Source organism: Coregonus clupeaformis, chromosome 40 (assembly GCF_020615455.1).
Source record: "Coregonus clupeaformis isolate EN_2021a chromosome 40, ASM2061545v1, whole genome shotgun sequence".
NCBI classification, from domain to species: domain Eukaryota; kingdom Metazoa; phylum Chordata; class Actinopteri; order Salmoniformes; family Salmonidae; genus Coregonus; species Coregonus clupeaformis.
Genome location: NC_059231.1, coordinates 12628576 through 12644855, shown reverse-complemented (window position 1 = coordinate 12644855; position 16280 = coordinate 12628576). Strand labels below are relative to the sequence as shown.

Here is a 16280-nt window from a genome sequence, read left to right as displayed (position 1 = left end):
AGCATGACGCAAGTGTGTTTGGATAGTCGCACGTGCAACTTCACGTTACAACCGTTTGCCCATTTACAGTCGCCTAGTAAGATCAGTTAGTCGGAGAGAGGGAACATACCAGGTCCTCGATGTTACCATATAGGTTCTTCTTCATGCCTGATGCTCTAGCGGCCACCCAGCCACTCAGGGAGCTGAACTCTGTGGAGTCTGGCTCATGCCCCGTACAGTAGCCACTCTCGTTGAGCTGGGGAGAGGGAGAGTGACAAAGAAACACTCATCAGTATTCGTAGGAGCTGAGTTTAGACCTACGGGTTTTTCCCAAACTCAGTCCTGGTCTCCGTGCCGGGCCCCTGGTCTCCGTGCCGGGCCCCTGGTCTCCGTGCCGGGCCCCTGGTCTCCGTGCCGGGCCCCTGGTCAGCAGCAGGCAGGCAGGTTCTACTCTAATGGCTCCCCTCTTCCAGGTGACGTGAGGAGAGTCAGGCCGTGCGTTCATGGCACAGCTCACCCCGACAGGCAGTTTTTAATGCAGAGCCATCTGCTCCATCAAAATGGCCCTTCTCTATAGGCAAAGGTGGAGCCTGCTTGAGACGCAGAGCACGCATTCCTCCACAACAAACACTGGCTCCTTCTCAATTTTTCTGAATTAGCTTAATGGTGCCATCTGCTCATCGCCCGAGCCTCAAGCTCCAACGTAGTTACCCCTTCTCCTATTCAGACCTGCCTAGCATGGGAGCTCTGCACTCCCTGTAAACCACTAAGCCAGGGTGGAAAGGCAAGGCCGGCTACAGGTGAAAGATCCTGTAGATGAAAGCGTATACTTGCCCCGTCTTAATAACATGAGCCCTTTCATGGGAGATCATTCAGTATGAAATGGCTTTAGTAATTATGAAGGCAAGGCACTTACTAATCTCTCCAAATCCTGACCGATGATGCCAGCTTCAACGTGGGCGACTAAATACTTCTCGTCAGTCCACAATAATGCGGTTCTGCAGATTAAAAAAAACTCATGAGGTCATAACATTTCACTGCTTCCATCGTTTATACCACTAGGACAAACAAAAGAAAATTACATTGTTTAGACCACTAGGGACAAACAAATTAAAATAGTGTTCAATGCCTTATGAGTTTAGCCCAGATGAAAAGCAGGCTGTGTCCGATACATCCGATGCAGGTTAGAGGGAGAGGATTTTAATGAATACAGTAGTGTTGACAGCATATCCCCATGGCTGCACTCGAAAACCGCCTTCACTCATTGAATTACAGCCTTCAAATACATTCCAGTTGTTGAGGTCTTACTTCTAGAGCTCAAAAAAGGTCAGTGTGCAGCATTTTATTACGACTGTGAGAAAAAAACCAGATGCTGTGGTGACCAGAATATCTACCAAACGAGAAAGGTAATAACAGCCAAGCTCGTGTTGTTTGTTGAAGATGTGGCTGTGGGGGGGTATTTCAGTAGCACTTGTTCCCTCCAGTGAGCTACAAACATGTGGCTGTCGTTACTAGAGGACTGGGCCGTGGGGAGGACACAGTGTTAGTCAGATAGATTCCAAAAGGTTAACCTCTCCAGTCCCCCCCCCCCGGCCCCCCGGGCCCCCCCGGCCCAGCTTGAGCTCCCACGGAGCCATCATTCATTCTCCAGAGGTAATAAAGTGGTCATACACAGTCTTTCATGTGACTCCCTCAGACCCGCTATGCCCTGTGACCCTTGACCCAGCGCACTGGTCACTGGTATTTACGTCACCTCCTCAGTGATTGCTGGACTAGCCAATATATCCCCTAGGCAGGCAGCTGTCCAACAGCTCTGTGATACTGTACTGCTACTAAATGCTGTTTCCTATTGGGTTTCCTTCCCTCACAGTATTTTCTCTGAGAAAAGTTTAGCAAATTTATGCTACAGGATTCTCCCGAAGTAAGATAATGAGAGAGAGAGAGTCACAGCTGGACATCTGAATAAGCTTTGATGTGGATATAGGAGCATCCTCTGTGCTGACCGACCGCTACCTTTCCTGTTGAGGGCATCCTCCGTGCTAACCGACCGCTACCTTTCCTGTTGAGAGCATCCTCCGTGCTAACCGACCGCTACCTTTCCTGTTGAGAGCATCCTCCGTGCTGACCGACCGCTCTAGGGCACTGGTCACACTGGTCCCTCCTGGAAGGAGGACAGGAGACTGGAGGGGTTAGGGTTAGGGGAAAACTCTGACCAGGGGAAAACTCTGGGCCCTAGCACTAGGCTATAACCAACCCTTTCCCTGGTCAGGCCACATGGTCAAGACAGGGCATACCATTCTAGTCTAAAATATGTTTTAAAGTTTGGAAAATATATTGTACTGTTGGGTTTGCAGCAGTAAAATACTCACCGCCGTACGGTATCAAACAAACATTGTGCTTGCATGCCAGCTCCACAAGTTTCACCACATCGTTGTGGCGGTCTGCGGAGGCAAAGGATACATAACAACATTTTATCCCATGTCATTATATAACACACAGCTATAAATTAGTGTTACGTCGATAACAAGAGTACTCACGGTGAAGGGAATAAACACTGGCACAGAGTCTGCTAATCATATTCCAGCCATCAGTCAACACAAATGTGCATGATAAAATGGTGCCTGCCATGATTCATGACTATACTCTGCTGGGCCTGGTGTATTGGGTGTCAAACGCCCTCCCGCTGACGCTTCTTATTAAGCCACCGCTCATACATATCAATATCCCTACGCCTCGGCAGAGATTAGCCCTTTAAATCACCTGAGCCAGGATGATGAGAAGCAAACCAATGCAATGAAGGGAGGGGGGGGGAAACCTGGGCCATTAAAAATAGTTGCGATGTAAAACTCACTTGGCCACACCACCACATCTGGAACACTGGAACACGCTCAAATTTCTTCCCCTCTCTGAGAGCAAAGATTTCATGTAAGCAATGACCTGTTAACATAAGAACAACGTTAAATATACTACGACAAAAGCAATTATGATTGTATGATCAGTATAATTAGTGTGATGTTCATCATTAAATGACTTTACTCTAGTTCATGCTGCTGTGTTCCTGTGTATCGCACGTGTAAAAATAGAGACGTCCTCATGATCAACTTTCACACGGTGTCCGTATGAGACTACTCCTAGCCCCCTGGAGGACCAGAGCCTTCCCAGCATGCCTCACCGTGGGCACGGAACACCCTGTCGTCTGCCTCATTGGAGAATGGGATGCCTGTGGCATTCAGGTCCTCTACGAACGCCTTGTTCAGACTGGGCGGTGGCACAGCGCTGGCATTCAGGACAGGCTGGAACAAAGACATGGGAGGAGGAGGAGGAGGGGGTAAGAGGGAGAGGGGGAGGGGGAAGGGGAGGGGGAGGGGGGGAGGGGGAGGAGGGGGAGGGGGGAGGAGGAGCCATTAACTTAGAATTCACACCAACAGGAGACATGAGGGTTGAAACCAAACTACACTTACAGTTGCAGGGCTTTTATGCTTCACACTGGCTCCAAAAGGTGTTCTCAAACCAGTCCTGCAAACTGGGCAGGGTCTTCCCACTTAGCCTACACCTGGAATGAACCGGAACACAGGATTAGAAGAAAGCTAAGGACTTCTGACCCAATTCATAAAACACATCCCCTCTGACCTCTGTGTTCTGCTAGGAACTGCTGAAATACATACTGTCTGTCATTGGTATGGAGTCAGTGTGTGGTTGTTTGAGCTTAAATGGAGGTTATTAGGCGAGCCCAGTGACCGCGCTGTCCCCGTCGAACGCCAGCCCAGGCCAGACGCTATATAATTGAACCGCCGCCAGCACATCAGGGGACTGTAGTCTGCCTTTGTCCAGCAGACCATTAAACACACTCCTTAATGAAATCTCATTCACTTTCATTTCTTCCATCTCTCAAGCCACGCAGAGACAGCACAGAATAGTAAGATGTAGTTGTGGTCCTCTGTAGCTCAGCTGGTAGAGCACGGCGCTTGTAACGCCAGGGTAGTGGGTTCGATCCCCGGGACCACCCATACACAAAAATTTATGCACACATGACTGTAAATCGCTTTGGATAAAAGCGTCTGCTAAATGGCATATTATTATTATTATTAGTTGATAGAACTTCTAGTAAAGAATAACAGAGGAACCATTTGCTGGTCAGCATCCCGTACAACCCTCCCCATTACTCAAACAGATATACACGCAGCATAGTCTACCACATCTATTAGCTTTAAGTCTGACAGGCTTTCTGTTCTTTAAGCATACATCACCTTCTCTGCCTCCATCACGCAAGACAAAGATAAAAGGTGTAAAACAGAAGATGAAGGTGTGCCAATGAAAAGAGCAATCCATTCTGCTGCCAGTGTGGCTTGGAGTCATGCTCAGTTATCAGAGAGAGTGGAGAGGCAATAGTGTGGATTGAAGTCAGTGTGGGTTGAAGTCATGCTCAGTTATCAGACAGTAGAGAGACAATAGGTTAGGCTTCTTTAAAAACGCACAGAGATTAAAATTAATCATTTCCTACATCAGCACTCAACATATGATCCCATGACAACTGTTAGCATAAACAAAACAAAAGCACCCATGGTAAGAAGAAACATTTGCATGAAAGGCAATAAGGGGAGTTTCAAACAGCTAATAATCCCACTCATTGATTTGATGTCTGGGACTAACTCAAGGCAAGATTAGCAGAGTACAGATACCAGCCACTAGATGGCACTAGCACCCCACTCTGAATGAGGCTGGAGAGGAGCGGGAGGTTTTCAAATCAAAAGTTTATTGATCACGCACACCAGGATTTCCCAAACTCGCTCCTGGCCCTTTAGTGTTTTGGCCTAGCACTACACAGCTGATTCAAATAATCAAAGCTTGATGATGAGTTGGTTATTTAAATCAGCTGTGTAGTGCTCGGGCAGAAACCAAAAAATGCACCCATGGAGGGCCCCAGGACAGAGTTTGGGAAACCCTGGCATACACAGTTTAGCAGATGTTATAGAGGGTGCAGTGAAATGCTTATGTTACTAGCTCCTAACAATGCAGTATAATGTCAAACAAGTACATAAATAATCAACTATTTAAATAAATAAAAAACAAGAAATCAAGAAATGTCGGAACGAGTGTTAGGCGGCAGCCTGTGCAAAGGAGTGAACAATCCAGATTGAGAATTCTATCAATAAATGTGAATAAATTATTTAGCCTACAGATCGTCATAGACAATATACATTTTCTTCATGAGAGTAAAACGGTTGAAAATGTCGAGACAGTGTACTGTACCTTTTGCCCGTAAACTCTGCTTGACCCTTCTTGTTAAAGAGGAATTTGGAGTCGCTGTACCCCCAGCCATTCCACTTCATAATCTCCTGCCTGGGAGAACAACAAACAGTTGGTTAGTACGTTACAGTAGTAGAAGCCAATACTGTTATAACGCTGTCTGAGAGAGGACACAAGTCAAACCTCAAGGGAGCAAGACAATACAAGGAAGCACTTTTAAAAGACCACGGACTTGCACCCTCATACTTGACCTCCTGTTGCAGAATAGGCTAGTATTTGGATTAGTGGTCTATTTGCAATGGGGAATGTGTTGTAGTTCCCTTGTTTTACTATCAGTTATTCAATGGGCTTTCCACATCATGGCTATCAGTTATTCAATGGGCTTTCCACATCATGGCTATCAGTTATTCAATGGGCTTTCCACATCATGGCTATCAGTTATTCAATGGGCTTTCCACATCATGGCTATCAGTTATTCAATGGGCTTTCCACATCATGGCTATCAGTTATTCAATGGGCTTTCCACATCATGGCTATCAGTTATTCAATGGAATTTCCACATCATGACTATCAGTTATTCAATGGGCTTTCCACATCATGGCTATCAGTTATTCAATGGGCTTTCCACATCATGGCTATCAGTTATTCAATGGGCTTTCCACATCATGGCTATCAGTTATTCAATGGAATTTCCACATCATGACTATCAGTTAGTGTATTGGCAGTATAGGAGGCGCCAGTCAACCTAGGCCTTGTCCCTGAGAGGTGGTCGTTCCCCTGTGGACTACAAGCAGCCAACTACAAAAGCCTGTTGGCACAGTAACAAGAAAACCTGTTACACCATCAAAATATAATAATAATATAATATAATATGCCATTTAGCAGACGCTTTTATCCAAAGCGATTTACAGTCATGTGTGCATACATTTTTACGTATGGGTGGTCCCGGGGATCGAACCCACTACCCTGGCGTTACAAGCTCCATGCTCTACCAATTGAGCTACTGAGGACCACAACAGCAGTCATCAGACAGGGAGTGGCTTAGATCTCATTCCCTTCCACAATGACACTCCAAGGGGGAGCATCATGATGAATACCATAGATGAGCGTTAGAAAAGAAGGTGTGCCCAACGAAAGTAGGGTATCCTCCTAAAACAACGTTCCAAAGAAATAACATTGTAGGCTTAGCCTTATGCTAAATCAGGTTAGAGGATACAAGAAACAAGTTTGAACACTGAACTCAAATGTCAGGCAGAATTTGAGTATCTCAATATATCTACTGAATAATTAAACGTGTGTTAAATCACTATGCTCATCCCAAGGGAATGCTTTTCACAAATTCCTCGGAAGACAGTCAGTCAAAGGAAATAGGCCACTACAGCAGACAGTCAGTCAGAGGAAATAGGCCACTACAGCAGACAGTCAGTCAGAGGAAATAGGCCACTACAGCAGACAGTCAGTCAGAGGAAATAGGCCACTACAGCAGACAGTCAGTCAGAGGAAATAGGCCACTACAGCAGACAGTCAGTCAGAGGAAATAGGCCACTACAGCAGACAGTCAGAGGAAATAGGCCACTACAGAAGAGTCAGTCAGAGGAAATAGGCCACTACAGCAGACAGTCAGTCAGAGGAAATAGGCCACTACAGCAGACAGTCAGTCAGAGGAAATAGGCCACTACAGCAGACAGTCAGTCAGAGGAAATAGGCCACTACAGCAGACAGTCAGTCAGAGGAAATAGGCCACTACAGCAGACAGTCAGAGGAAATAGGCCACTACAGCAGACAGTCAGAGGAAATAGGCCACTACAGAAGACAGTCAGTCAGAGGAAATAGGCCACTACAGCAGACAGTCAGTCAGAGGAAATAGGCCACTACAGCAGACAGTCAGAGGAAATAGGCCACTACAGCAGACAGTCAGTCAGAGGAAATAGGCCACTACAGCAGTCAGTCAGAGGAAATAGGCCACTACAGCAGACAGTCAGTCAGAGGAAATAGGCCACTACAGCAGACAGTCAGAGGAAATAGGCCACTACAGCAGACAGTCAGTCAGAGGAAATAGGCCACTACAGCAGAAAGTCAGTCAGAGGAAATAGGCCACTACAGCAGACAGTCAGTCAGAGGAAATAGGCCACTACAGCAGACAGTCAGTCAGAGGAAATAGGCCACTACAGCAGTCAGTCAGAGGAAATAGGCCACTACAGCAGACAGTCAGTCAGAGGAAATAGGCCACTACAGCAGACAGTCAGAGGAAATAGGCCACTACAGCAGACAGTCAGTCAGAGGAAATAGGCCACTACAGCAGACAGTCAGTCAGAGGAAATAGGCCACTACAGCAGACAGTCAGTCAGAGGAAATAGGCCACTACAGAAGACAGTCAGTCAGAGGAAATAGGCCACTACAGCAGACAGTCAGTCAGAGGAAATAGGCCACTACAGCAGACAGTCAGAGGAAATAGGCCACTACAGCAGACAGTCAGTCAGAGGAAATAGGCCACTACAGCAGTCAGTCAGAGGAAATAGGCCACTACAGCAGACAGTCAGAGGAAATAGGCCACTACAGCAGTCAGTCAGAGGAAATAGGCCACTACAGCAGACAGTCAGAGGAAATAGGCCACTACAGCAGTCAGTCAGAGGAAATAGGCCACTACTCCTAGAAGGGACCCATAACTCAAGTTGGTACACGTGGTGGAGTTAAACCATGATGAATGCCTGCCAAACAGCCAGGCAGTGGAATTTATGAGGAGCCTGGTATATGAGAGAGATATTCTCTCAATGCTAATCTATGACAGCCTGGTATCACAATGGACCATGACACAACCCTATGTGATCTCCTGTCACATGTGCAACATTCCTACACCCCCAGTGATCAGACCAGTAACCTAGTTCTGACACGTGCAACATTCCTACACCCCCAGTGATCAGACCAGTAACCTAGTTCTGACACGTGCAACATTCCTACACCCCCAGTGATCAGACCAGTAACCTAGTTCTGACACGTGCAACATTCCTACACCCCCAGTGATCAGACCAGTAACCTAGTTCTGACACGTGCAACATTCCTACACCCCCAGTGATCAGACCAGTAACCTAGTTCTGACACGTGCAACATTCCTACACCCCCAGTGATCAGACCAGTAACCTAGTTCTGACACGTGCAACATTCCTACACCCCCAGTGATCAGACCAGTAACCTAGTTCTGACACGTGCAACATTCCTACACCCCCAGTGATCAGACCAGTAACCTAGTTCTGACACGTGCAACATTCCTACACCCCCAGTGATCAGACCAGTAACCTAGTTCTGACACGTGCAACATTCCTACACCCCCAGTGATCAGACCAGTAACCTAGTTCTGACACGTGCAACATTCCTACACCCCCAGTGATCAGACCAGTAACCTAGTTCTGACACGTGCAACATTCCTACACCCCCAGTGATCAGACCAGTAACCTAGTTCTGACACGTGCAACATTCCTACACCCCCAGTGATCAGACCAGTAACCTAGTTCTGACACGTGCAACATTCCTACACCCCCAGTGATCAGACCAGTAACCTAGTTCTGACATGTGCTAGGAAAAATCTGAGTCTCAGCATCACTGATACCGATGCCCATAGCCTAACTGATAGGTAGGGTTGATCTGAAATAAGCCTCAGCACTTCTCTGCTTCACAAAAAAAACATTCTATAACAATATCGAACATTTCCCAACTGCACAATGAACATTCATACATAACGCAAAACAAATCATTTACATTCTTGTGGTAGAACAATGGTAACGTTTCCTCACACTGGCCATGTCAAGTTACATTACATTTTTACATTTTAGTCATTTAGCAGACGCTCTTATCCAGAGCGACTTACAGGAGCAATTAGGGTTAAGTGCCTTGCTTAAGGGCACATCGACAGATTTTTCGCCTAGTCGGCTCGGGGATTAGAACCAGCGACCTTTCGGTTACTGGCACAACGCTCTTACCCACTAAGCTACCTGCAGCCCCCAAGTTGATCAGAACAATGCATGATAATGGCCCTGTTGCACAGTGTTACATGGTTGAGTGGGTCCTACAATACAACCTCTATGAAATGCAAATATGGAAGTGTGCTCTAAAGCATGTCTGACACTGGATGTCACAGGGTGGCAGGTGGCCTAGCGGTTAGAGCGTTGGGCCAGTAAATGAAAGGTCGCTGGTTCGAATACCCGGGCAGATAAGGTGACAATTCTGTCGATGTGCCCTTGAGCAAGGCACTTAACCCTAATTTGCTCCAGGGGCACCATAATACTATTGCTGACCCTGTAAAACAGTCACATAATTTTTTTTTTTTATGTCACTACAACATGTTTGTGAAAGCTGAACAGCCAATTTGTCAGACCACCCACAGGTCTTGGCCAATCAGATCCAAGTTTAGGTTAACCGCTCAACTTGATCCCGTTTCTGATTTCTATTGTTATGAAATAGACAATAGGTGTGTCCACAACTAAATCTGGAAAAACATTCACCTCTAGATAAAATGTGATATTATATGATTATATCAGGATGAATATAAAAAATATGACCGTTGTAATGATCCCTTCTATTCAAGACTGTAGCTAGCTAGATTTCCCTAGTCGTCGTTCAGAATATTGTCAGCATTCAAAACGTCACCAGTAGTTTATCAAGCTATACCTTTACAATATACATGTATAATGGAACAGGCTCCCTTGAAATAGTTAAGAGATGTTGGTGTTACATTTACGTCAGCTTCCCACTGTCACCAGCGGCTAGTGTGGGTCTAGCCGATTAAACTCAACTCCTAGATTTACGATGGAGTTGAACCGCAACTAGTGGTGACGGGACGGACTTGGAGCTCCGAGGTCAGATAAAATGATGTTTTTATCAAAAACCTACTGATTTCAGCACCCAAAGAATAGTCCACAATTAGACAGAACTTGTGTGTAATTCCGGTCTATTCTTTGGGTGCTGAAATCAGTCAGGTTTTTTTTATACAAAAAAATATTTATCATTTTATGTGGCGTCGGAGCTCCAGTCAGCCCACACCAGCCGCCGCTCAACTCCATCGTAAATCTAGGAGTTTAGTCGGCTAGTGTGGGTAATTTAACGCTGGCAAGCTATGACAAAATGGTACAAGTCCTAGCGTAGGATTGACCTGAACTTCAACTTCAACTAAGGGTGACAGATCAAACATTACTGAAACACATTCTAGCTAAGTAATCTAGCTAACTACGATGAAAAAGACTTTGATAGGACACAGAATACAATCCCGCCGCACCCACTTCGATGAATGAACACTTTGTTTAAGAACCACTACCGCACATTCTGCTGGCTAATTTCATTAGCTAGCTTAATTAAAGCAGAGATGTCTAAATAATGATATGCAGAGGTCATCTCCATTTGTAAAAGACCCCAATTATGTGTTTTAATTACAAGAAAATGCACGACAGCTATTTCATACTTTATGACAATCACTTTTAGCTAGCAGATAGCATGTCAGGATAGCCCTCAATCGTCCACTGGATGAGGGCCCATCTTAACTGCCTCTTTCTCGGCACCGTCCCTTTATTCTCTTCAGTTGAACCGGTCGCTTCAGCTTTGCATTCTTTTGCAATAATTCCAGAGTCACCGTCCTCATGTTTCTGTAAATGCCCTGCAATTATCCTTAATCTTTGCTGTGCCATTCGTTGTCCCTCGGAGCTATTGCTGTTTGACGCCATACTGTGTTTGTGGAAGGAAAGTCAAGAGGTCAGTACAGCGATAGTATGATATGAGCTAAACTGCAATCGAATCCCATCACGCTTTGCATTTAATTTGTGCTTTCAATACAGATTGGTTACATTATCGCCTATCTTTGCTGTGACTTTAATTTAATTGATGGTAGTCCATAGAGCACGGTTCCCCAACTGGCGGAGCGCGGACCGAATTTGGCCCGCGGGTGGTTTTATTTGGCCCCACAAATGTTCTGAGAAAAAAAAAAACTGTTTTATTGTTGTACATAAAAGACTGTAAAAACACCTGGAGATCAGCTCCAAGTGATTTTAATTTAAGAAATCTGTTCCCAAGTATTCCCACGCATAATAGAGAGACACGTGATCGTATACAAATGTAAGCAAGGTTTGAAATTATTTTCTTTTAGTCAAAAATTATATCTGTTTGGGATTCTTGCGGTCAATTTGCAGTCAAATTATTTGCAGTAATGTTCCGGCCCCCTGACCATCCGCTCAAGAGGAAATCGTCCCGCGGCTGAAGCTAGTTGATGATCCCTGAATTAGAGCTACAGTCAATGTGGAATAGCTTATATCAGAAATATATATTTTTTTAAAGGCACAATGTGTGATTTACTGCTGTTCAATGGTCATTCCAAAAATTATATTGATTCTTGAATAATATAAATCAATGAGCTTTTTACTGTTTTCCCTTATCATCACTCCATAACAAGTATTGTAGTATAGGACTAGCTTAAAACAAGCATGTTGATTTGGACTGTCAGTTGCGTTCATATGAATTTGAGAGTGGGCCTTTAGTTAATGGAAACTTGATGCCCATAGGTCTAAGGTCATCCTTTCAGGAAAAATGGCAAGAGAAAGAAATTCCAGATTTTATAAGTGTGGCATTCTCATCATGCATCAACGCAACTCTTCTTTCACTGTGCTGGTGACTGCCTTTTCCTCTGATCCATGGACAGGTAGCCTACTGATTACTTAAGCCTATCACAGAAGCTCTCTAAATATTAGACCATGATGAATGAACTGGTCTTTGGGAGAACTCACATAAAATAAAAAACACAGTGAAATAATTGATTTTATTATTAGAACGTGATCTAATTTAATAGAAGCCAAAATATGTAATGTTGCTTAAATGTGTGCATGTGTCTTTAAATACATTGGTCTAGAACTTTGGTGACTACTAAGTCTTTTTTTAAACCTCCCGCTTTGGGCTGGATGTGTCAATGTGTAGTTCATACATGCATAATCTATGAGCAGAATTACTGTTTTACCTCAATTAGCCACGAAATCCCTAGTTTGAAAGTGACTGTTTTTCTGGGAGCTGTGCTGTGCCTTTTCCCTGACATTTTCCCCCATGTGGGCCAGCCCCTTAGCAATACGAGTTCTAGCCAATGAGCTTCAGCCCCTCGCCATTTGAGTGACAGCTAGCAAGATCCACACACAGCAGAGCGAGAGAGAGAGAGCAATGACGTGGTGCACATATCTGCACGTGACGACGTACGCAATTTTCGGGGACCACGTTTGGCTGGTATAATATATATAATAATATGCCATTTAGCAGACGCTTTTATCCAAAGCGACTTACAGTCATGTGCACATACATTTTTACGTATGGGTGGTCCCGGGGATCGAACCCACTACCCTGGCGTTACAAGCGCCGTGCTCTACCAATTGAGCTACAGAGGACTACTTCCAGATCTACTGGCTAAAAAGTATACAAAAGTACCAGAGAATCTCTAAGTTAGACTAACAGGTTATGTGCCCTTTATAGAGCCAGTGATTTTATTGCACTTTTAGGAAGTTTTATATTTAATTATCTGCCTTTTTATATTTTTATGTATTGAAAGTTTGATTTGAAAGAACCGATTCATTGATTCATACTGCTTGGACAGACAGCCTACAATACACAGCAGAATAGCAATGTTTCATCCTAACTTCCCATTGGCTATCATAAATATAATATAATATATAATTTGCCATTTAGCAGACGCTTTTATCCAAAGCGACTTACAGTCATGCGTGCATACATTTGTGTGTATGGGTGGTCCCGGGGATCGAACCCACTACCTTGGCGTTACAAGCGCCGTGCTCTACCAGCTGAGCTACAGAGGACCACATCTCTGAAATAGTTTATTTGATTATATTTACAACACTCGCAACAATGAACGATACAGGATAAAATGTAAATACACAACAGAAAAATCACTCTTAAAAAAAACCTTAATTGTGACATTGATTAATGTTTATGGGTTTGATAAGGTTAATTAATATGATGTGGTATGACCACTACATTTCATGACCCAGGTCAGTGAAAAAAAAAAGTTTGAACATTTCAACTGCACTTGTTTAACTTTGTCTCACCTTCCTGAGTCACATGACAAAGTGAACGTGAGGGATGACTGGAGTCTGGAGTTTCCATATGGCTTCGCTGGGTCATCCTATAGGAAGTGATGCAACAGTCTACTACGGCGTTCTGCTACTCCATTTTTTCAGTCATAATTCAGACATTTCACTCTGATACCAACATACCAAGCGAGTATTTAATTATAAGGAAATAAATACTTTCACAAGTAGGCGAAAACTCATGCGGCAAGTCATTAACAAAATAAAATAAAAAGTTTATTCTTGGAAAAAACTTAAAAAAGTGACAAGGAGTTTCCCTATTGAAGTCTGCAAGTGGCATGTTGTGGAATAATGGGCCCACTCTGCAGATGGTAGGTTTATTTCCCTCAGGCCAGAGCATTTAACTCCCCAAATAAAGTTCTGTAATGCACTGACTGCAAACAATTAGAGTCAAAGTGTATCACAGAACTTTACTTGGACAGCCACAGAGCCAACCCCTTTCACACCCCTCCTTCACCTGCAACATATAACAAGAGAGTGAAATGATAAGTTCCCTATTGATGTGCTATGGTTGATAAACACTTTGATTTAACACACTGTAGTGTGGAAAATAGATAATTATGAGGTTGAGCTGACTCTCTGAATACAATATTGAAACCTAACCTAAGTTAAATCCACCATGATTTGAGATTAAACTGAATCAAGCACAGCTGAGTGCTTTACAAAAGTGTATTACGTGGAACTTAGAATAACTAATTATTTGGGCCTATTAAGACAACACAGAGAGGAGTGATAAGAAAGTCTGCTGTTGGAAACTTGGATTGATTCTCACACTCTTGCCCCCCAACCACACAAATGATGAAATCATACAATATCACACAGTAAAAGGCAAGATCACTTTTCTTTCATAAGTGTTTACTTTGCAGTTCAACCTTGACTATCTTCATGGTAGCAACAATTAGGGCACTTCGTATGTGGAACAGATGACGTGTCTAAAGATTCTACTTTTTGAAATCATGAATTTCTTTATGCTGAATAGTTCACTGCAGGGGTAAGACACCCACGTTCACTATGCTGTTTAGCCTACTTGTCGAGTTTTTCACAAGACACAGACTGAATTTTACAATGACAATAATATAGAATAAATGGTCTACCTATAAAACAAGGCAAATATTCCACATATTCCATTTCAGATTACGGTAACAAATACATGTACATTCAGTACAGTTTGGAGAGTTGCTTATTGTCATCGAGTTAAAAGTACAAAAATCAAACAGTGAATTAAAAGATGTTGGAATTCGATTAGCAGCTGTGAAATGCCATAACATAGCTTCATATTCTAAATGTGAGAAAACTAGAATGCGAAACAAAACAAATGCAACTGATCATACAGTACCTGGTAGGAGTGAGAGCTCTTAAAGGGGAACAGCTGCAATCAAGCACGAGGGCAAACCGATAATAAAATGCAAAAAACTAGTGGGCTATTTAAAATGGTTGCAGGACAAACAAACAAAAAAGCAAATAGGAGTTTCCTAATTTCACTTCCTAATTTCGCGGTTGACGTGCCTCTTTGGAGCCTCCATATAGTTTTCGTATCGGTGCCTTCACGTCGCCTTTACCTCTCATTCTTTCAGTCCTGTGCAGTTCAGTCTGCAGCTGGAAGAATGTCGACGTGGAGCTGCCAAACGTGAACGCGTATTCGTGGGCGCGCTTGAGAAAAAAAACCCCCCATATAATTTCAGATAGTGGGACAGTGAACCGCACCGCATAGGTGAGGTAGCCTATACCGAGAAGTACTGAGGATCTTTACAGATAAATTGTCAGAGCTCGTCGTATGACCACCTCATTAACAAGACATGTTTCAAACGCTACTTAATTGCAAAGTGATCCCAATCTGTTACTTGCACTCAGGTGTCAGAATGTTAGACTAGAGGATCTTATTGTACTAGTTTAATATTCCAGCAACACGTTTCAGGATAGGCACGCTTTATTTACTTTAAAGAATTAAGACATAGGCCTAAAGATCAAGTTATGGACTATTGTGGACTATTGCACACAACTAGGCTATACTGGGGAACAGGGACGGCCTGTTCAATAGGGCGATATGGGCGACGCACTGCCAAACGGGAAAAGGAAGGGATTTTTTTTCTAATCAATTATATCACGGCAACAGCAGTTATCAGTGTTCACGTCTGATCTGCCAGCCACTAAATGTCAAATCAGGCTAAAGTCGTGCTTCAAATGGCCCCGCCCGTTTTTGGGCGATTTCAGTCAGGTTGAAAATCGCCCAGAAGTCTCTCATAGCCTGTCATGTAAAATCTATTTTTTTCAAATTTCAAAGCTTTCAATACATTCTCTATGGGTGTCTGTGGGCTTGCACTTACGCGCTTTCGTCATACGTGACGTAACCATGAACGTAACTAAGCAAATAGCGGCTAGCAGCGTCTCTTTGCGACCTGCAGTGTGGCGTTATTTTATGTTTTTAATTTGTACACTTAGTGGCGTTATTTTATGTTTTTAATTTGTACACTTAGTTTACAAACATTCTGCCAACCATGGATTTCGAGTGGTGGGTTTTGGACTGATCTTGTTGATCGTGTACATACCCGCTACGAACGGACTAAATAATGAAAACGTTGCTGGCAGCGGAATCCAATACAGCTGGGAGACTTGGCTGGATGACAGAGTCCCGGACAGAGAAGTGGAGCCGGCCGGCTTCACCCTGGTCGGAGCGGACCTCGATCTGACAGTCACAGGGAAAATCGATCCTGGTAAGAGAGCGACTCTGTACCCCCGAGCCCCGACATTGAACTGCTTTCTGTGTCACTGTGACCTTACTATCTGCCCCGTGAGTTCCCCCAATTGTTTGTTACCGTTGTGTACTGTTGATAATCACAAGTTTACTGGAGAACTGAGACCAAGTAGAGACTTTGGACAGGGTGGATATGCACAAGATTTTAGTCAGACCAAGCTATAACATTATATATTTACTAT

At 43.9% G+C, this 16280-nt stretch overlaps 1 pseudogene; it reads right to left on the bottom strand.

Annotated features, from left to right (window-relative positions):
• Positions 1–14917, bottom strand: part of LOC121554910 — a 47177-nt pseudogene extending 32260 nt beyond the window's left edge.
• Between the last annotated feature and the right edge of the window lie 1363 nt (positions 14918–16280).